Consider the following 22,449-nt stretch of genomic DNA (forward strand, 5'->3'; position numbering starts at 1 on the left):
CCATTGGTAGATATTTGAAAATGTGAATCAAGAACAGGAGGAGGCCACTCAATCCCTCAAGCTTGCTCTACCATTAAATAAGATAATGGCTGATCTGATTGTAACTAGGACAAAGTGAGGACTGCAGGTGCTGGAGATCAGAGTCAAAGAGTGTGGCGCTAGAAAAACACAGCAGGTCAGGCAGCGTTCGAGGAGCACGAGAATCGATGTTTCAAGCATAAGCCCTTCATCAGGAATGTGGATTCAATCAGGGTTTGATTGTAACCTCTGATAAACTATACGCTACCTCGCTTACCAAGAATCTACACACTTCTGCTTCTGCCATTTGTTCAGGAAGGTAGTTCCAAAGACCATAACGCCATTAGACCATAAGATCAAGAAGCAGAAGCTGGCTGTTTCAGCCCATCAATTCAACTCTCCATTCAATGAGATAATGGCTGCCCTAATAATCCTCAACTCCACCATTCTGCCTTTTCCCTCTAACTCATGATTCCCTTACTGATTAAAAATCTGTATATCTAAACCTTGAGTATACTTCATTGCCCAGCCTCTACAGTCCTCTGCAGAAAACAATTCCACAAATTCATTACCCTCTGAGCGAAGAAATTCTCCCCTCATCTCTGTCTTAAAAAGGCAATTCTTTATTTTGATATTAAACCTTCTGGTCCTAGACTTACCTACAAGGGGAAACTACTTTTCCACATCTAACCTATCACGCCCCCTGAGAATTTTTGTTTCACTGAGGTTGCCTTGAATACTTCTAAACTCCAACGGGTACAAAACTAACCTACTCAACTTCTCCTCCGTCCCCAGGATCGGCCTCAATAGCTTTGCTTGGACCTGCCTCCAGAGCCAGTATATCTTTTCTTAAGATAAGATGCCTAAACTGTCCGCAGTATTCCAGCTATGGTCTAACTAGTGCCTTGTATAGTTTAAGCAAACTATGTTTAAAATTGATTTCCTTGGGAATTAAGGCTAAGATTCCATTTTCCTTCCCTATTAACTGCTGAAGTTGGATGGAAGCTTTTTGCAATTCATGCAAATCCCTCCATGCTGCACATTTCTGTGGTTTTCTTCAATTTACATAGTATTAAGTTCCTCTATTCTTCCTGCCGAAATACATAATCTCAGATTTTCCCACATTATATTCCATCTGATGAGTTTTTGCCCATTCACTTAACTTGTCTATGTCCCTCTGTGGATTCCTTGGGCCACCCTCAGCATTAGTCTTCCTACCAATTTTCTGTCATCTGCAAACTTGGCTAAAGTACATTCACTTAACTCATCCAAGTCATTTGTGTATATTGTAAATGCTTCAGCGTTCATTCTTGTGGCACTCCACTAGTTACAGGTTGCTACCCCTATCCCAACTGTTTGTCTTCTATTAGTTAGACAATCCTCTCCCAATGCTAATAGAAATCCAACATAGCCAATGGTTCTTATCTTATTAAGTGGCCTAACATGTAGTAACTTATCAATATCTTCTGAAAATCCAAATGTCCCTCCCCTTTATTTTCTTTTAACTTACTCAGAGTATTCTAACAAATTTGTCAGGCATGAAGCCATGCTGACTCTACTTGATCATATTATGTATTTCTAAATTCTCTGCTATTACATCTTGTTATAATGTAACATTTTGCCAATGGCCAGCGCCAAGCTAACTGGTGGAGAGTTATCTGTGTTTTGACTCCTTTTTCCAAATAAAGGTATTACATCAGCAGTTTTCCAATCCATTAGGATGTTTCCAGACTCTGAGAATTCTTGGACGATTACCACCTGTGCATCCACTATCTCTGTAGCTATTTGTTTTAATCTCCTCGAATGCATCCCATCAGGTCCAAATGCCAAACAAATCTCCGAGGTAAAATTTACGCCCTTGCTGTTTTAAATAGGCTATGCCTTATTTTTAAACAGCGATCTTTAGTTCTTTATGATGTGAAAACATTTTCTTTAAATTTATTCTGTCCAGACCACTCTGATCTTACCTTCTTCAAAAATGTCATGCATTATCCTTCTGAACTACAGTGATTACAAACCTAGACTGTCCAACCTTTGCTCATAAGACAAGCTGCCCTTTCCAGGTATTAGTCTGATAGACATTCTCCCTTTTAGATAAGTAATAACTCATCATTTCTGTTTTAAATCTGCCATTCCTTATCCTAAAACTGTGACCTGTCATTCGACACTCTCCCACATGAGGAAGCCTACTTTCTACATCTCTTTTGTCTATTCCCTTTAGCATCTCCTTTTACCTTAATTAGATCATCTCTCATTCTTCTAAACTCCAGAGTGTTTGAACCTAATCAGTCTCTCTTCAGAAAGCAAGCCCCCTGAAAATCTGGAATAAATCTTGTGACCCCCCTCTGAACTGCTTCCAGTGTAACGACATCCCTTCTCAAGTAAAAGACGAGTACTGTGTGCAGTACTCCTGGTGTGGTCTCAGTAATGTCTCGGACAGTTGCAGCAATACTTCAGTTATAGAGTCATAGAGTCAGAGAGATGATACAGCCTGGAAACAGACCCTTCCATCCAACCTGTCCATGCCGACCAGATACTCCAACCCAATCTAGTCCCATCTGCTAGCACCTGGCCCATATCCCTCCAAACCCTTCCTATTCATATACCCATCCAAAAGCCTCTTAAATGTTCCAATTGTACCAGCCTCCACCACATCCTCTGGCAGCTCATTCCATACACGTACCACCCTCTGCGTGAAAAAGTTGCCCCTTAGGTCTCTTTTATATCTTTCCCATCTCACCCTAAACCTATACCCTCTAGTTCTGGAGTCCCCAACCCCAGGGACAAGACTTCATCTATTTATCCTATCCATGCCCCTCATAATTTTGTAAACCTCTATAAGGTCACCCCGCAGCCTCCGACGCTCCAGGGAAAACAGCCCCAGCCTGTTCAGCCTCTCCCTCTACCTCAAATCCTCCAACCCTGGCAACATCCTTGTAAATCTTTTCTGAACACTTTCAAGTTTCCCAACATCTTTCCGATAGGAAGGAGACCAGAATCGCATGCAATATTCCAACAGTGGCCTAACCAATGTCCTGTACAGCCGCAACATGACCTCCCAACTCCTGTACTCGATACTCTGACCAATAAAGGAAAGCATACCAAACGCCTTCTTCACTATCCTATCTACCTGCGACTCCACTTTCAAGGAGCTATGAACCTGCACTCCAAGGTCTATTTGTTCAGCAACACTCCCTAGGACCTTACCATTAAGTGTATAAGTCCTGCTAAGATTTGCTTTCCCAAAATACAGCACCTCGCATTTATCTGAATTAAACTCCATCTGCCACTTCTCAGCCCATTGGCCAATTGGTCAAGATCCTGTTGTAATCTGAGGTAACCCTCTTCGCTGTCCACTACACCTCCAATTTTGGTGTCATCTGCAAACTTACTAACTGTACCTCTTATGCTTGCAACCAAATCATTTATGTAAATGACATAAAGTAGTGGACCCAGCACGATCCTTGTGGCACTCCACTGGTCACTGGCCTCCAGTCTGAAAAACAACCCTCCACCACCACCCTCTGTCTTCTACCTTTGAGCCAGTTCCGTATCCAAATGGCTAGTTCTCCCTGTATTCCATGAGATCTAACCTTGCTAATCAGTCTCCCATGGGGAACCGTGTCGAACACCTTACTGAAGTCCATATTGATCACATTGCTCTGCCCTCATCAATCTTCTTTGTTACTTCTTCAAAAAACTCAATCAAGTTTGTGAGACATGATTTCCCACTCACAGAGCCATGTTGACTATCCCTAATCAGTCCTTGCCTTTCCAAATACATGTACAACCTGTCCCTCAGGCTTCCCTCCAACAAATTGCCCACCACCAAGGTCAGGCTCACCGGTCTATAGTTCCCTGGCTTGTCTTTACCTCCTTTCTTAAACAGTGGCACCACGTTTGCCAACCTCCAGTCTTCCGGCACCTCACCTGTGACTATCATTGATCCAAATATCTCAGCAAGAGGCCCCGCAATCACTTCTAGCTTCCCACAGAGTTCTCAGGTACACCTGATCAGGTTCTGGGGATTTATCCACCTTTAACTGTTTCAAGGCACTTCCTCTTCTGTAATCTGGATATTTTGAAAGATGTCACCATCTATTTCCCTACAGTCTCTATCTTCCATATCCTTTTCCACAGTAAATGCTGATGCAAAAGATTCATTTAGTGTCTTCCCCATTTTCTGTGGCTCCACACAAAGGCCGCCTTGCTGATCTTTGAGTGGCCCTATTCTCTCCCCAGTTACCCTTAAGTCCTTAATATATTTGTAAAAACCATTTAGAATCTCCTTAATTCTATTTGTCAAAGCTATCTCATATTCCCGTTTTGCCCTCCTGATTTCCCTCTTAAGTATACTCCTCCTGCCTTTATACTCTTCTAAGGATTCACTCAATCTATCCTGTCTATACCTGACATATGCTTCCTTCTTTTTCTTAACCAAACCCTCAATTTCTTTAGTCATCCAGCATTCCCTATACCTACCAGCCTTCCCTTTCACCCTGACAGGAATATACTTTCTCTGGATTCTTGTTATCTCATTTCTGAAGGCTTCCCATTTTCTAGCTGTCCCTTTACCTGCAACATCTGCCTCCAATCAGCTTTCGAAAGCTCTTGCCTAATGCCGTCAAAATTGGCCTTTCTCCAATTTAGAACTTCAGCTTTTAGATCTGGTCTCTCCTTTTCCATCACTATTTTAAAACAAATAGAATTATGGTCGTTGGCCCAAAAGTGCTCCCCCACTGACACCTCAGTCACCTGCCGTGCCTTATTTCCCAAGAGTAGTCAAGTTTTGCACCTTCTTGTGGACACAGATGGGTTCAAGTGCGTATACTTCAACGCAAGGAGTATCAGAAATAAGGTGGGTGAACTTAAGGCGTGGATCGGTACTTGGGAATATGATGTTGTGGCCATCACGGAAACGTGGATTGAAGAGGGACAGGAGTGGTTGTTGGAGGTTCCTGGTTACAGATGTTTCAGTAAGATTAGGGAGGGTGGTAAAAAAGGAGAGGGGGTGGCGTTGCTAATTAGAAATGGTATAACGGCTGCAGAAAGGCAGTTCGAGGGGGATCTGCCTTTGGAGGTAGTATGGGCTGAAGTCAGAAATAGGAAAGGTGCAGTCACCTTGTTGGGTGTTTACTATAGGCCCCCCAATAGCAGCAGAGATGTGGAGAAACAGATTGGGAAACAGATTTTGGAAAGGTGCAGATGCCACAGGGTAATAGTCATGGGCGATTTCAACTTCCCAAATATTCTTTGGAAGCTCTTTAGATCAAGTAGATTGGATGGGGCGGTGTTTGTGCAGTGTGTCCAGGAAGCTTTTCTAACTCAGTATGTAGATTGTCCGACCAGAGGGGAGGCCATATTGGATTTGGTACTTGGTAACGAACCAGGACAAGTGATGGGCTTGTTAGTGGGTGAACATTTTGGTGATGGTGACCACAATTCTGTGACTTTCACCTTGGTTATGGAAAGAGATAGGTGCGTGCAACAGGGTAGGTTTTACAATTGGGGGAAGGGTAAATACGATGCTGTAAGACAGGATCTGAGGAGCATAAGTTGGGAGCATAGGCTGTCAGGGAAGGATGTCGTGGAAATGTGGAACTTTTTCAAGGAACAGATACGATGTGTCCTTGATATGTATGTAACTGTCAGGCAGGAAAGAGATGGTCGTGTGAGGGTACCTTGGTTGACGAGGGAGGTTGAATGTCTTGTAAAGAGGAAGAAGGAGGCTTACATAAGATTGAGGAAACAGGGTTCAGACAGAGCAGTGGAGGGATACAGGATAGCCAGAAGCGACCTGAAGAAAGGCATTAGGAGAGCTAAGAGAGAGCATGAAAAATCTTTGGCGGATTGGATCAAGGATAACCCCAAGGCGTTTTATGCGTATGTGAGAAACATGAGAATGACGAGAACGAGGGCAGGTCCGATCAAGGACAGTAGTGGGAGACTGTGTATTGAGTCGGAAGAGATAGGAGAGGTCTTGAATGAGTACTTTTCTTCAGTATTTACGAACGAGAGGGACCGTATTGTTGAAGAGGAGAGTGTGAATCGGACTGGTAAGCTCGAGGAAATACTTGTTAGGAAGGAAGATGTGATGGACATTTTGAACAACTTGAGGATAGACAAGTCCCCCGGGCCTGACGGGATATATCCTAGGATTATATATCCTAGGGAAGCAAGAGAGGAAATTGCAGTACCGTTGGCAATGATCTTTTCGTCTTCACTGTCAACGGAGGTGGTACCAGGGGATTGGAGAGTGGCGAATGTTGTGCCCCTGTTCAAAAAAGGGAATAGGGATAACCCCGGGAATTACAGTCCAGTTAGTCTTACTTCGATGGTAGGTAAAGTAATGGAAAGGGTACTGAGGGATAGGATTTATGAGTATCTGGAAAGACACTGCTTGATAAGGGACAGCCAGCACGGATTTGTGAAGGGTAGGTCTTGCCTTACAAGTCTTATTGAATTCTTTGAGGAGGTGACTAAGCATGTGGATGAGGGTAGAGCAGTGGATGTAGTATACATGGATTTTAGTAAGGCATTTGATAAGGTTCCCCATGGTAGGCTTATGCGGAAAGTCAGGAGGCATGGGATAGAGGGAAATTTGGCCAATTGGATAGAAAACTGGCTAACCGGTCGAAGTCAGAGAGTGGTGGCAGATGGTAAATATTCATCCTGGAGCCCAGTTACAAGTGGAGTTCCGCAGGGATCAGTTCTGGGTCCTCTGCTGTTTGTAATTTTTATTAATGACTTGGATGAGGGAGTCGAACGGTGGGTCAGTAAATTTGCAGATGATACGAAGATTGGTGGAGTTGTGGATAGTGAGGAGGGCTGTTGTCGGCTGCAAAGGGACTTAGATATGATGCAGAGCTGGGCTGAGGAGTGGCAGATGGAGTTCAACCCTGCCAAGTGTGAGGTTGTCCATTTTGAAAAGACAAATAAGAATGCGGAATACAGGGTTAACGGTAGGGTTCTTAGTAAGGTGGAGGAGCAGAGGGATCTTGGGGACTATGTTCATAGATCTTTGAAAGTTGCCACTCAGGTGGATAGAGCTTGTAAGAAGGCCTATGGTGTATTAGCGTTCATTAGCAGAGGGATTGAATTCAAGAGTCATGAAGTGATGTTGCAGCTGTACAGGACTTTGGTTAGGCCACATTTGGAGTACTGTGTGCAGTTCTGGTCGCCTCACTTTAGGAAAGATGTGGAAGCTTTGGAGAGGGTGCAGAGAAGATTTACCAGGATGTTGCCTGGAATGGAGAATAGGTCGTACGAGGATAGGTTGAGAGTGCTAGGCCTTTTCTCGTTGGATCGGCGAAGGATGAGGGGTGACTTGATAGAGGTTTATAAGATGATCAGAGGAATAGATAGAGTAGACAGTCAGAAACTTTTTCCCTGGGTACAATAGAGTGTTACAAGGAGACATAAATTTGAGGTGAAGGGTGGAAGGTATAGGGGAGATGTCAGGGGTGGGTTCTTTACCCAGAGAGTGGTGGGGGCATGGAATGCGCTGCCTGTGGGAGTGGCAGAGTCAGAATCATTGGTGACCTTTAAGCGGCAATTGGATAGGTACATGGATGGGTGCTTAAGCTCGGACAAATGTTCGGCACAACATCGTGGGCCGAAGGGCCTGTTCTGTGCTGTATTGTTCTATGTTCTGTGTTCTCTAGTAGATACATCCGCATACTGAATCAGAAAATTGTCTTGTACGCACTTAAGAAATTCCTCTCCATCTAAACTTTTAACACTATGGCAGTCCCAATCGATGTTTGGAAAGTTAAAATCCCCTACCATAACCACTGTATTATTCTTACAGATAGCTGAGATCTCCTTACAAGTTTGTTTCTCAATTTTCCTCTGACTATTAGGGGGTCTATAGTACAATCGCAGTAAGGTGATCATCACTTTCTTATTTCTCAGTTCCACCCAAATAACTTCCCTGGATGTATTTCCGGGAATATCCTCCCTCAGCACAGCTGTAATGCTATCCCTTATCAAAAATGCCACTCCCCCTCCTCTCTTGCCTCCTTTTCTATCCTTCCTGCAGCATTTGTATCCTGGAACATTAAGCTGCCAGTCCTGCCCATCCCTGAGCCATGTTTCTGTAATTGCTATGATATCCCAGTCCCATGTTCCTAACTATGCCCTGAGTTCATCTGCCTTCCCCGTCAGGCCCCTTGCATTGAAATAAATTCAGTTTAATTTATTTGTCCTACCTTGTCCCTGCCTGCCCTGACTGTGTTTGACTCTCTCCTGTTCTCAACTGTACCAGTCTCAGATTGATCTCTTTCCTCACTATCTCCCTGGGTCCCACCCCCCACCCCCCCTCCTTACTAGTTTAAATCCTCCCGATGAGCTCTAGCAAATCTCCATGCCAGTATATTAGTCCCCTTCCAATTTAGGTGCAATCCGTCCTTCTTGTACAAGTCACTTCTACCCCAAAAGAGATTCCAATGATCCAAAAATAAGAATCCTTCACCCCTACACCAGCTCCTCAGCCATGCATTCATCTGCTTTATCCTCCAATTCCTGCCCTTACTAGCTCGTAGCACTGGGAGTAATCCAGATATTACTATCCTTGAGGACCTCCTTTTTAAATTTCTGCCTAAGTCTCTGTAAACTCCCTTCAGAATCTTAACCGTTTCCCTTCCTATATCGTTGACTCCAATGTGGACAGTGACCTCTTGCTGGCCCCTCTCCCCCGTGAGAACATTCTGCACCGTCTCTGAGACATCCTTGATCCTGGCACCAGGGAAACAACACACCATTCTGCTTTTTCGCTGCTGGCCACAGAAATGTCTGTCTGTACCTCGGACTACAGCATCCCCTAACACAATTGTTCTCTTGGAAGCCGATGTACTCCTCGTTGCATTAAAACCAGTCTCAATACCAGAAACTTGGCTGTTCATGCTACGTTCCCCCTGAGAATCCATCACCCCCTACATTTTCCAAAACAGCATATCCACAAAAGACTCCTGTCCTAGGTGCCTACCTCTCTTACCATTCCTGGAGTTAACCCATCTATGTGACTGTATCTGAGAATTTCCCCCCTTCCTATAACTGCCATCCATCACATACTGTTGTTGTTGCAAATTCCTCATCGTTTCTATCTGTCTCTCTAACCGATCCATTCGATCTGATAAGATTCGCATCCAACAGCATTTATGGCAGGTATAATCCGCAGTAACCCTTAAACTCTCTTTAAATTCTCACATCTGACAAGAAGTATATATCACTGCAAAGGCCATTTTTGCTCCTTCACAATCTACAGACCCAGAAAATAACACCATCTTATTCCTCTACAAACACTGCCCCAGGTTAAATTAATAGCTATGATTTATATTTTAAGTTTAATCAAGAGACTTATCTCCAAAAACATATAATCAAGAAAGAACCCACTGTACTCACTAATACAGCCTTTCTCTTGGACAGACTTAAAACAACAATTAACTTATCTGATTCTGTGTTGTGAACTTCACCCAAACCAGTTCCTCCAAGATTAGTTGTGAAATTCACTGTTTGTTAATTTTCCCAGATGCACTCCGATGTCTGGCGACACATGATTTCAAAAACAGCAAAGGCAGTAACTGTGCAGGTTCTCTCTCTCTCTCTTTCTCTCTCTCCTGCACTGTCCTCACCATGTGCTTCCTTTGTCTGCTCTTCTCCCTTTTAAACTGCTGTTGTTTTGACTTTTTTTTCCAAAGTTCCAAAACAATGCAACAGCATATAAAACAGTATTTGCTGTTCCTGGAATTTGAGGAATTCACCTCCAGCACCTAAAATACCTCAAAAAAAGGACCAGCTCTTACAGCCAGAATATATTCTGTTCCTAAATACTAGATTCTGTTTGCCTTCCTTGTTGTATCTGCATACTGATTTTCTGTGAGTCAAGCAAGAGGATACCGAGAGCTTTGTGCAGCAAAGCACTCTGAAGATTCTTTCCATTTTGATAATAAGTTGCTCTTTCATTCCTCCAACCAAAATGGATAACCTCTCACTTAGCCACATTAAACGTCATCTGCCAGATTGTGGCTATTCACCTAATCGATCCATATCCATTCATAAATTTCTTACTAATAGTTTCTGATATTTTCCTCAGACAGATATCAGGCTAACTGGCCACTAGTTTTCTGCTTACTATCCCCTTCTGTGTTTCATAAATCATCATAACTACCATTACTCCTGGGTTGTTACAAAAACTAAAGGAAATTGCTCAAAATCCCCAATTTGCCTTACTGACAAACTTAGTCTAATAGAACACGTCACTAGATTTCCGTACTGAATAAGTAATACCATTTATTACAAATAAATCAGTTCTAATTGTAGGCAAATAAAAAATAATGTGACAACACGAATGTGTTGCACGAATTTGTTCATCTGAGATAGGTAAGAAGGGGTAAGATTAAGGAACCTTGGATGACCAGAACAGAGGAACTTCTCGTCAAAAGGAAGAAGGCAGCTTACGTAAAATGGAGGAAGCAAAGCTTTAGACTTCCTTGAAAGGAGCTCAGAAATGGACTGAGGAGAGCCAAGAGGGGGCATGAAAAAGGCTTGGCAAGAAGGATTAGGGATGAACCCAAAGGCATTTTACTCATACGTGAGGAATAAGAGAATGATGAGGGAGAGGGTAGAGCCGATCAGGGATAGCGGAAGGAACTTGTGCGTGGAGTCTGAACAGATAGGGGAAGCCCCTAAATTAGTTTTTTGCTTTGGTTTTCACCAAGGAAAGGGAACTTGTTGTAAATGAAAACTTAGAGGAGCTGGGATACAGTCTTGTACAGATCAAGAATGATGAAGTTGATGTGCTAGAAACTTTGGAAAATATTAAGATTGAACAAAGTCCCAGGGCCAGACCAGATTTATCCTAGGCTGCTCCGGGAAGCGAGAAGGGAGGTTGCTAAGCTTCAGGCGAGGATATTTGCATCCTCCCTCTCCACAGGAGCCGTGCCGAAGGATTGGAAGGAGGTGAATGTTGTTCATCTTTTCAAGAAGGGTAATAGGGACATTCCTGACAATTACAGACCAGTCAATCTTACGTCTCTGTGGTCAGCAACATTTTGGAAAGTATTCTGAGGGAGAGGATTTATGACTATTTGTCAAAGCATAGCGTGATTAAAGGCAGTCAGCATGGCTTTGTGAGGGGTAGGTCATGCCTCACAAATCTTATTGAGTTCTTTGAGGAGGTGTCAAGACAGGTTGACGACTGTCGAGCAATGGATGTGGTGTATATGGACTTCAGCAAGGCATTTGATAAAGTTCCCCATGGTCGGCTCATTCATAAAGTCAGGAAATATGGGATACAGGGAGATTTAGCTATCTGGATTCACAATTGGCTGGCTGACAGAAGGCAGAGAGTGGTTGTAGATGAAAAGTATTCTGCCTGGAAGTCAGTGTTGAGTGGGGTCCCGCAGGGCTCTGTTCTTGGGCCTCTGCTCTTTGTAGTTTTTATAAATGACTTGGATGAGGAGGATGAAGGGTGGGTTTGTAAATATGCAAATGAACAAAGGTTGGCAGCGTCGTCGATAGTATAGAGGGCTACTGCAGGCTGCAGCGCGACATGGACAGGATGCAGAACTGGGCTGAGAAATGACAGATGAAGTTCAACCAGAATAAATGCGAAGTGATGCATTTTGGAAGGCCGAACTCGAATGCTGAATATAGGATTAAAGACAGGATTCTTGGCAGTGTGGAGGAAAAGAGAGATCTGGGTGTGAAAGTACATAGATGCCTCAAAGCTGCCACCCAAATGGATAGGGTTGTTAAGAACGCATATGGTGTTTTGGCTTTCATTAACAGGGGGAATCGAGTTTAAGAGCTGTGAGGTTTTGCTGCAGCTCTACAAGTCCCTGGTGAGACCACACTTGGAATATTGTGTCCAGTTCTGGTCGTCCTACTATAGGAAAGATGCAGAAGCTTTGGAGAGGGTGCAAAGAAGGTTTACCAGGATGCTGCCTGGACTGGAGGGCTTGTCTTATGAAGAGAGGTTGAATAAGTTTGGACTTTTCTCTCTGGAGAGAAGGTGGAAGAGAGGAGACCTGATCAAGGTGTACAAAATAATGAGAGGAATAGATAGAGACCTTTCCCCAGGGCAGGCTTGACTGGTATGAGGAATCATAGTTTGAAGATATTAGGAGGAAGGTAAAAAGGAGATGTCAGAGTTAGGTTCTTTATGCAGAGAGTTGTGAATGCATGGAATACGTTGCCAGCTGTGGTGGTGGAAGCAGAGTCATTGGGGACATTTTAACGACTGCTAGACAGGCACATGGATAGCAGTGAGTTGAGGGGTGCATAGGTTAAGTTATTACATTTTACATTTGGGTTAAACCTCGGCACAACATCATGGGCCAAAGGGCCTGTTCTGTGCTGTACTTTTCTATGTACTATGTTCTAACTTATCACTTTTAACTTAATTCTACCCCTTTGTAAACCCCTATACACACATGGAGACAGACATAGACATAGAGATTTTATGGGTGGACAAAAAACATGCAGAGAATCATAACAATGTGGAAAAAGGCCATTCAGCCCATTAAGTCTGCACTGACCCTCCAAAACACATCTCACCTGAACCTCTATCCCTGTAACCTTGCATTTAGCATGGCTAATCCACCGAGCCTGCACATTCTTGGACATTATCGCCAATTTAGCATGGCTAATCCACCTAATCTACACAACTTTGGACTGTGGGAAGAAACCGGAGCACCTGGAGGAAATCCACACAGTCATGGGAAGAATGTGCAAGGCCATGTACACGAAGAAGGATGATTGCACTGATTTGCAACAGCTATCAAGGTACCCAACCACTGAGCATCATGGCCTGTGATGCCCTGGCTGAATGTATCTACCTCGAATCCTGGTGTGGTTTCAGAATGGGAAGATCACTAACTCAGATATCCTGGAGTGTGCTACTTCCATTAGCACTCACTAATTGATAAGTCAACAGTGTCTGCATTGGCTTAGTCATGTCACTTAGATGACAGCTATATGTGTCCAAAGACTGTCTGTCTGCATGTGAACTGGACACTGGATCATTGCCATCAGTGTATCCATACCTCTGCTGAAAATCACAAAGTACTGTGGGCAATTTACCATGCCCAAACCACTTAAGCTGCACAACTGTGGAAGAAAAATAGAGCACCTGGTGGAAACCCACACAGACATGGGAATAACATACAAACTCCACACAGACTGTTGCCCAAGGCTGGAATTGAATGTGGGTCCCTATCACAGTGAGGCAGCAATGCCAATCACTGAGCCACCAGGCCTATATATGTATTCCATTTTACACTCCTGTGCGGCCTATATATAGCTTGGGAGATATATGATACTACAAAAATATAATTGTGGCATTTTTTTTCCATCGTAAGGAATTCCATAAGTCTTGAGGAAAGGATCTATTTCTAACCTGTTGCCTTATTAGTATGCTGGGTTTCGTTTCAATTGACCAGTGTCCTCCATGATTACACCAGTTGTACAAATTTTACTCGCTTATACCTTTTCACATTCTGTAGACCTTTTAGAATGATTGCCATTATTTAACCGATATTGTACACTGCTAATGGTTGGCGAAATGAAGCTCACATTATCTGGGTAAAGTTTCAGTCAATGAGAGACAAAAAGCAGTACAAGACTCAGAGGAAAGACATGGATTCCAGATTGGGGGAAATGTTTGGTCCTCAGATTTCAAAATATTTGCAATCAAACTTTGCAAATATTTGATAAACCAAAGGTTTTGGTTTATGTTGAAATGAAGATCTATCTGATTGTTATGGTGGCTGGGGTTCAGCCTTAGGGTATGAGGTGAACTGCAGGATGGGCTACAATAAGTGGGCTCCAGTTGGGTTTAATGCAACTACACTAGCATTTAACACATCAACCAACAAACAGTATCCGAAATACCGCACTGGAGTGTCAGCCTTCATGTATTTGTTCTCAGGTCCTGGAATGGATCTTTGCCCAGAACCTATTAGATCAAGAGACAAAAGTGCTACTAACTGATCCATGGTTGATTCTCAATTAGTTCATAAAGTAATAAACCATTTCTAAATCATCGCTATCTTTTTTTCTATGTTTTTCCAACCTTCTGTCAAATAAATTCTGTAGACTTGTGCCAGAACATGAACAAGTTCAAACGTCTGCAAGATGCTTCATAAATTTGCATTGGACAATAACCAAACACTCTTTTATATCTATGTGAGCAGCATAAATGGAATTTGAATTGTGTTCAAGTCCATTCCTGGCACTGACTTCCTTTTCTTAGGAACGTAGAAACTGGAGTAGGCCATTAACCCCCATGAGACCTGCTCTGCCATTCAATAAGATCCTGGCTGATCTTTGGCCTAACATCCTTATGCTTGTCTTGGGCTCATATCCCATGGGACACTTGCTTAATAAAAACTTGTTGATCACCGATTTAATTTTAACAATTGAATTAACATCCCACTGCCATTTGAGGAAGAGAGTTCCAAATCTCCACTCTTGTAGAAATGCTTTCTAACATCACTTCTAAATGGTCTGGCCCTAATTCTTAGACTACATCTCCTGGTTCTAGAATCTTCAACTAGTGGAAATAATTTCTCTTTATTTACTCTCTCTTTCCCTGTTAATATCTAGAAGACCTTGACTAGATCACCCTGCTAAATTCTAGAGAATAAAGACCTTGTATTTATGTTGTATTCCTTTTCCAGCATTCATCATATTAACTCTATCCTTCCAACATAGTGTATCTTTCTAACCATTCCTGGTCAGTAGATATCCTATGCAAGCTAAATGTTTCCCTTGCTTTTGTGTTAGACAACTGAATACCTTCTTAAGTGACTGACCAGAATGAGCATTTGGAATGCTTTACCATGGGAGATGGTCAAAGAAGACAATGTTCATTTCCTCAAATGAAAGTTAGATTAAAGTGCAGTACTGCAGAATTCGAAACAATATATATTAAAGTTCATAGTTCCCTGAAAGTAGAGTCGCAGGTAGATAGAATAATGAAGGAGGTGTTTGGTATGCTTTCCTTTATTGGTCAGAGCACTGAGTACAAGAGTATATGGGCCAAGCACTGGCAAATGGAACTAGATTAGCTTAGGATATCTGGTCAGCATGGACAAGTTAGACTGAAGGGTCTGTTGCTGTGCTGTACAGCTCTATGACTTAATGCCCGTATGACTAAGTGTAATGTACTTTGGATGAATAGATAGACCTTGAATCTCTAAGGCTTTCCATTACTTGGATTATGATTGCCTGATGTCTGGCTGTGCTGTTGACTAATCATGACAATCATGTCAACTAATTGTTAACAATGAATTGCCATAGTTAATCATTACCTCAGTTATTATGTCATGCAGGTACTGGGATGTTCTGTACCATGTGTGAAATAGATTCCTTTCAATTTTTTTAAAAATTTACACTGGTAGTGAGAAAAGCTAATAGCATCATAGTTCTCCGATCGAGGTTCCAGTCCAACAGAGTGATCAAAACCTCACAGTCAGCGGAGATTGCAAAGCAGAGACCTATAAATGTTGTTTTGCTCTCATTGGCCAATAGATTACTCAGTGTCATCTGGAAAAATACATGTCCCTAAAAAACCAGAAGCTTTGAAATTTTACCAACTGCATATAGTTAGAAATGGTGAGCTATTCCAAAACTCTATTTCCTTAAATTTTGGGGGGGGGTTCCAGGCAAAACATCTTCTCTGTCTTCTGCTGAGGACACAATGCAACAGAAGCACAATGCAGCAATACTGACATGACTTTCAGCAGAGTCAGGAAAGGTGCGTGCATCAGTGCAAAGTCTCGCCTCTATGTAGTCTTTAGTCTGGCCAAAGCTGGGTATCCAGGAATGTCTTTAAACTCTAGACATGATGTGGAGGTGCTGCTGTTGGACTGGGGTGGACAAAGTTGAAAATCACATAACACAGGGTTATAGTTCAACAGGTTTATTTGGAAGCACTAGCTTTCAGAGCATTGCTCCTTCATCAGGTAACTAGTTGAGTAGGATCATAAGACACAGAATTTATATCAAAAGATCATAATGTCATGCAACTGATACAGTATATTGAACAAACTCAAGAGACAATGATCTCAGTGGAGATTGTATTAAAGTATTTGTTTGCAGTCACCTGCATCCTGAAAGCACAAATGGAACAGGAACTAAAGTTTTCACCAACATTTTTGCCATAGCAGCAACTGTGACCTTATCAGTTACCTGCAGAAAGAAGACAAATGCCTTCCACCTGGAAACCACATTACACAAAGAATCGCAGTTGGCAGGAGGTTCTGAATTGAATGTCAAGTTATTCGTTTACTAAAATAACTTGTCAGCAGCTTATGTAGATATAGGTGAAATAAGTTCCTGTAACACAGAAGCCAACTATATATTCAAAAGATTGATGAAAATGTCTGTCTTGATGTCGTATCAAGGTCATCACACACCTCAAATCTGCAGGAAAATTATGACCGCACTTTTTGTTTGAGAGTTCTGAGCACGATACCAATCTCACATTCAGGAGTTGCAAATAATTCATATATATGCATTATATATGGAATATTCAAGCACTACTAAACCACTGGTGTTGAAGGGATAATAACAGCATAACCACGCTAACCTGGAGATCTCCATAGAACATTACGGCGCAGTACAGGCCCTTCGGCCCTCTGTTGCTCTGACTTGTGCAACCAATCTGAAGCCCATCTAACCTACACTATTCCATTTTCATCCATATGTCTACCCAATGAGCAATAGCAAATAACTTCAGAATGTCATGAAGGATCCATTTATACTCTGTCAGGAGAATTAAAAATAGGATGGCTTTCAGAAGATACAGGCACGTTTTCAAAAGCCTGAGAAACAATAATGGTATATGCCAAAATCCTGAAGCTGATCATGCAAGCTGCTGGTGTTAGTTATCATCAGCACATACATGGAGGATAAACAGCAACAAATGGAATAAATAGTTTTTGAATAAAGTCAGTTTGACATAGAAACTTAAAGCACAGAAACAGCCAGTTCCTTGCCAGCCTGTGTTTGTTCATTATTACTTATGATGTAACATAGACAATGGTGTGAAGAAGAACTTTTTTGAAAGATGAAAATGCCTGTTGAGGATACCTTTCCACTTTTGACTGGTGGAGAGTTGTGATGGAAGATGTTAAATACAATCATTTTTAGATTTTAAAATAGAGGCAGAGGAATTTTGGTCAGCACTATGAAAGCTTGTTCGAAACATAGGCATGTCATTTTCGACTAGTGACCTAACTTCATCTTTGTGAGGAAAGCATGTGACTGCCGTCAAGTGCTTAAGAGAACACCTGTAAAGTTGCTGTGGTCTTACCAGATCATAGGGCTGCTCTGTCATTGGAGAGATGTAACTGGTGGTGGTTTAACATGAGGGTTACCACACCTCAAGTGAAGGGAGAGATTGAGAAGGAGTGCCCTTCATGGTAACCACAGCCAGTGTAGGAATTGAAGCCATGCTGTTAGTATCACTCTATAACACAAACTGGCTACCTAGCCACCGGAATAAACCAACCACCGCAGCAGTCAGAGTAGTGGATAAGACTTTTACACTGTTGAGTCCGATAATCTGAGTAAGCAGAATAAAAACATTAGTTTTGTTTATAATAAGGGGCAGAGACATCAACGTTCAGCTATCCTTCAGAAGAAGGCAGAATACAGTTAAGTTCAGGGGAACCGTTCTCTTCAGTAGAAATGTTTTCTTGTCTGTGGTAATTCTAAGTCAGCAGAGCTAATGTGGAAGTCTTCAAGTTGTTAGTACTGAGACAGGTTAGGCTTTCAGAACTGTGAGAAGTTCACGCTCAAACACTATGAAAGGAATTGTTAAGTCAATCTCCACAGTCCAGAAGGAGTTGGTTAAATAGAAGCTTACAAGAGTTGAGATAGGTGTGTAATTTCTTTGGACCTGAACCTCTGCAATGTCTATTGTTGGAAAACAGGTCGAAACTTTGTTTTGCTGTTTCTGTTGAGATCTTTCTCATTGTCTTCGATACGTGTATCACTTAGTTTGTTGATTTTCTCTTTTCGTAATAATCATACATCCTGTTGCTAAAGAATGTCTGCAAACTTGTATGAATATGTTTCAGTGACTAACCACATTAGATATCTAAACAAACAATTAAATGTATGGTTTATCAAGTCAGTTTTAAGTTTGGGAATTGGTGTGTCCAGTAGCAGAATCAACTAGGATTATATTTTTAAACTCTTACTGTTGCTCCTACAAAGAGGCAGAAAGTGAGGACTGCAGATGCTGGAGATCAGAGCTGAAAATGTGTTGCTGGAAAAGCGCAGCAGGTCAGGCAGCATCCAAGGAGCAGGAGAATCGACGTTTCGGGCATGAGCCCTTCATCAGAAATGAGGAGAGTGTGCCAAGCAGGCTAAGATAAAAGGTAGGGAGGAGGGACTTGGGGGAGGGGTGTTGGAAATGCGATAGGTGGAAGGAGGTTAAGGTGAGGGTGATAGGCCGGAGTGGGGGTGGGGGCAGAGAGGTCAGGAAGAAGATTGCAGGTTAGGAAGGTGGTGCTGAGTTCGAGGGTTGAGACTGAGACAAGGTGGGGGGAGGGGAAATGAGGAAACTGGAGTCCACCCCCACTCCGGCCTATCACCCTCACCTTAACCTCCTTCCACCTATCACATTTTCAATGCCCCTCCCCCAAGTCCCTCCTCGCTACCTTTTATCTTAGCCTGCTTGGCACACTCTCCTCATTCCTGAAGAAGGGCTTATGCCTGAAACGTCAATTCTCCTCCTTGGATGCTGCCTGACCTGCTGCGCTTTTCCAGCAACACATTTTCAGCTCCTACAAAGAGGCAGCAAGACACAGTTGGCCGAATGGCTGTAATAAGTCACTAACACTGGTTGTTCTGATGATGTGTAGCATTAGGATAGTGGCATTTAAATATAGTTAGGCATTAAGTGTTTGTTGTGGCTGATACTTACAGAAATGTTTCGTCTTTTCAGCCAAAAAGTGAGACTTTAAAAACAAAATATAAGCATGGAAAGTGCCTCAAGCTTAGGATTGTAATTAGAGCTCATTTTACACACACACTGTTTCCATCATACAACCACAGAATATTTTCACTAACTTCCATATTGTATGAAACAAGTTTCAACTTTTGTTTCCAGACTTTATTTTTAATAATAGCTGTAATACAACCGATCAAGTTGGGATGAAGGTATAGTGAAAAGTCAAGAGAATCATTGAGTAGCAGTTGATGGCCTGGATACTGAATGAATGAGGAGTGCCTTTACCTCAGTTTACTTATAGTATGGTGCTTCGAAACTATTCAGGTTTTGTTCAACCTTTGCTAAATAAACTCATAACAGAAGGTTACACTTCCTAAATGAAGTGTAGGTGCTGGTGTTGGATTGGGATGGACAAAGCTTTAAAAAAATCACTCAACACCAGGTTACAGTCCAATAGGTTTAATTGGAAGCACTAGCTTTCAGAGTGCTGCTCCTTCAGCAGGTAAAGGAGCAGCACTCTGAAAGCTAGTACTCCTAAATAAACCTGTTGGACGATAACGGGTGTTGTGTGATTTTTAACCTTCCTAAATGAAAATCAGTGTCACCAGGAAAACTCTCAAATCTACGTTGCATATTGAAGATTGTAATAACATCTTTCTTGCATAGAGTATTCCAATTTAAATACAAATAACAAGTTCTGATTTTGATGGTTTCTTTAAAATCACAAAGTATGTCTTCCACATCTGCTTGACAACCTTCAAAGGCAGGACCTACAATCAAATTCAGGGTAATCCTAAATCACTATGGAAAATGTAACATTTTTCAAGTTGAGATGATTTAACAGCAAATGAAACAAAGCTCATGACTGTCTCCATTTCATCAAAAAGTTGATTGTGTTCCCTCATACAGTCCAATGTCTGCTATGCTCTGTTGGTAACATTCCCATTTGAGTCACAGATTTGTGGTTTCAACATTAAGTGCATTGAAGGATTCAAATTCATAATCTGGTTAGCACGAGGACTGAGAATGTGCTGCACTGTGAAAGATGTATCATTCAGCTAATGCTTATTTCACTTGTTCAAAGATCACAAGACATTGGTCCCCAAGCCAGGATTTCTGTCTCACCAAACAGCCCTAAAATTAACTTGCATCTCAGCGCTGTTGGTGAAATCCTGTCACACACAATTACTTTTGTTTGTTTGCCTGTATTATCTGAGACCTGAAGAGACATTATAACATTTTCCATCAGAAAATAATATTTCACTCTCCTCTCTTTGGTACTTTTCTCCTTGGAATTTTATTATTTTTTTCATCAACTGCAACATTTGGATAATCCTTTGAGAAGAGAATTAGCATGTAGATGCAGCAAGCAATTAAGAAAAATGGTATGTTGGAATTCAAGAACAAGGGACTTCAATTGCACTGGGCTTTGATGAGAGCATATGTAGTATACGGTTTTGGTGTCTTATATTTAAGTAAATGTTTACTTGCATTGGAGACTGTGCAACAAAACTTCATTTAATTGTTCCCTTTATGACGGGTTGTCCAATGATGAAATGCTGACTATATTGGCTGCTTAAACAAGTGAAAACAGAAATTGCTGGGGGGAGTCAGCAGGTGTGGCAGTATCTGTGGTGAGATGCTGTCAGATCTGCTGACTGCCTTCATCAATTTCTGCTTTTGATTGTTTCAGATCTCCACTATCCCCAGTTCTTCGTTTCATATAAAATCGGTTCTGTATTTACTGTAGTTCCAAAGATTGAGAGATTATTTAGTTGAAGCAAACAGTGTAGTGAAGGTAGACACAGAATGTTTCGCCTTGTTGGAGAATCTTAATCATGGAGGGAGGAACTGGGCAGAGTCTTATAGGATGACACTGATTTTTTTCAGACTGAGAAGAGCAGAAATAACATTATGAATAACTGATAATCTCTACTCCCAAGGTTTGTCTGTGCTCCATCATCGAGTATATTTAAGGCTGGGATAGTCAGATATTTAGTCTCTCCAGGAATCACAGAATCTGGAAAGTGGAGTTGGAGCCCAAGGTCAATCCTGATTGTACTGAATGGCAAAGCTGGCATGATGGACTCTATGGCCAACCTTTTGTTGTGTTCTGCTATGAATTGCAATAACTGCTGGACCTTCATGCTTCTTTACAGAAACATGTTAATCTTGAGAAAGATAACAGCATCACATCTGAAGAGCAAAATACTGAATCCTGGAATTCTGAAATGCAAGGAAATGCTGCAAATAAGTTAGGCAGCGAGAAAGAGAACATTATTATTCTAATGTGAACAGCAACTCCCATCTCACTGCTTAGGTGCTTGTTATTCCAAGGGTCATCTTGACATATAAAGATAACCCAGGCTGCTTTTCTGTCCTCCAGATTGATGACTTAAATCCTCATAACTGTCTGTCCACCCTCACTTTCAACACAATGTGAGGAATTCATCTGACCATCTGATTAACTGCCTCTGCCCCTTCTCCCCAAACCTCTTTGTCTGATCAGCTATCCTTCATCTGCTTTTAGGCTGCTGCATAAAACTTGCCTCCTTGACAAGCTTTTGATTATTTACCTTATGACCTCCTTATGAGACTCTGTCAAAATTGCTTTGGTAACACTTCTATGCAATATTTATTAAGCTGCTGTTAAATGAAGCAGCAAGCTTTGCCAACAAACAGTTAACACAAATAAGTTTATAATGATTAATATAAAAATCTTGTTTGCCACAAAAAGCAAACAACATTTAACATCTCCTTTATTGGCTACCTTAACTGTGTTAGTTTGTGCCGTATTGTTTGAATGTCAAAGGTTATTAATTTCCTCCAGCTGCTAAAGATGATCAGAATTTCTATTTTATGTGGTTTGTGAGTAATTAAAACTGAAGGGTTCACAAAGCCACATAACTGGAGTTTCTTGCCTGAAGCTGTAGGCTTCTTATTAAATTGGAAAAGTAACTGTGTGAGAGTTTGCAAATGGCAGGTGAATTCCTAGATTGGAGGCAGGTGCACTCAATAGAGGAGGCTTGAGCAGAAAAGTTCCCTCATAGTTTACTGCAGTGAGATATGATGTTTAAACAAGGTGCAGAGAAATCAAAACTACTTTGTGAACATAATCATACTTATCACCATTAATGTTTTTTTTATTAAAGCAAAGTTTAATTTCCTGTTGGTGTATTTATCACACCTTACAAGCAAGTTCTTATGCAGGTACACCAAATCATATTGTCAATCATCTCTTACACAACAATTCTGGAACATTTCTTGAATTAATGCCAATGCACAGTAAGATCTAACCACAGATCTCTGTAATGGATCTGATTATGGTACATTTATCACGCTAAAGGATTTCAGCAACAACAATGGGTTATTGAGCTTCATAAGCTCTCTCGCATCTAAGTCCAAAAGGTGGTGGGTTTAAATTCCAGTAGAGACTAAAGATCAAAATTGAGATTTAAAAATCA

At 41.7% G+C, this 22,449-nt stretch overlaps 1 protein-coding gene across 5 annotated transcripts in view; it reads left to right on the top strand.

Moving 5' to 3' along the window:
* eda (ectodysplasin A) overlaps positions 1-22,449 on the top strand; it is a 341,742-nt gene that overhangs the window by 53,689 nt on the left and 265,604 nt on the right. The window lies entirely within an intron of this gene.

The sequence above is a fragment of the Chiloscyllium plagiosum genome, unplaced genomic scaffold (assembly GCF_037043375.1).
Source record: "Chiloscyllium plagiosum isolate Xiang-an unplaced genomic scaffold, Cpla_swu_hap1 HiC_scaffold_11, whole genome shotgun sequence".
In the NCBI taxonomy this organism is placed as follows: domain Eukaryota; kingdom Metazoa; phylum Chordata; class Chondrichthyes; order Orectolobiformes; family Hemiscylliidae; genus Chiloscyllium; species Chiloscyllium plagiosum.